We start from the raw sequence: 438 nt of genomic DNA on the forward strand, positions 1-438 counted from the left end.
GCGCCCCTTTCCGCCCCCCCCCCCCCCCCCAGTTAAACGAGGAGATTTCTTAAGCTGAGTCTAACAGAGACGTCTGTTTTTCAGGAGCATGCAGTTTATTCACACCCTCCCCCTGCACAGCCGCATTTCAGCCATACACCCGGGTACCGCGCTCTGGTCGCTTGCTTCGATCTGTTAAAAAAGTGAAGTAGCGTTTGACGTGCTGTGTTTTAATGACTGCATTCCCCCCGCCCGCCTGGGGAATCACAAGTGGCCCATAGATTCGGCAAGCTGAAGGGCTGACAGGTCGGGTCGGGTCCGGTCCGTCCACACACCCCCTCCACCCCCCGCGGGGGCTTGCCGTGGGGCCGGAGGGGCCGCCCAGCGCTCTCAGCCCCCTCGGGAAGCGCCGAGCGGGTCCGGCGGGCGCGGTCACCGCCGGGGGGGGGGGGGGGGGGG

General features: G+C 65.3%; 1 protein-coding gene across 1 annotated transcript in view; it reads right to left on the bottom strand.

Moving 5' to 3' along the window:
* Positions 1–438, bottom strand: part of ETNPPL (ethanolamine-phosphate phospho-lyase) — a 13348-nt gene that overhangs the window by 12772 nt on the left and 138 nt on the right. The window lies entirely within an intron of this gene.

Source organism: Haliaeetus leucocephalus, unplaced genomic scaffold, assembly GCF_000737465.1.
Source record: "Haliaeetus leucocephalus isolate CR32 unplaced genomic scaffold, Haliaeetus_leucocephalus-4.0 Scaffold140, whole genome shotgun sequence".
Taxonomy (NCBI): Eukaryota; Metazoa; Chordata; class Aves; order Accipitriformes; family Accipitridae; genus Haliaeetus; species Haliaeetus leucocephalus.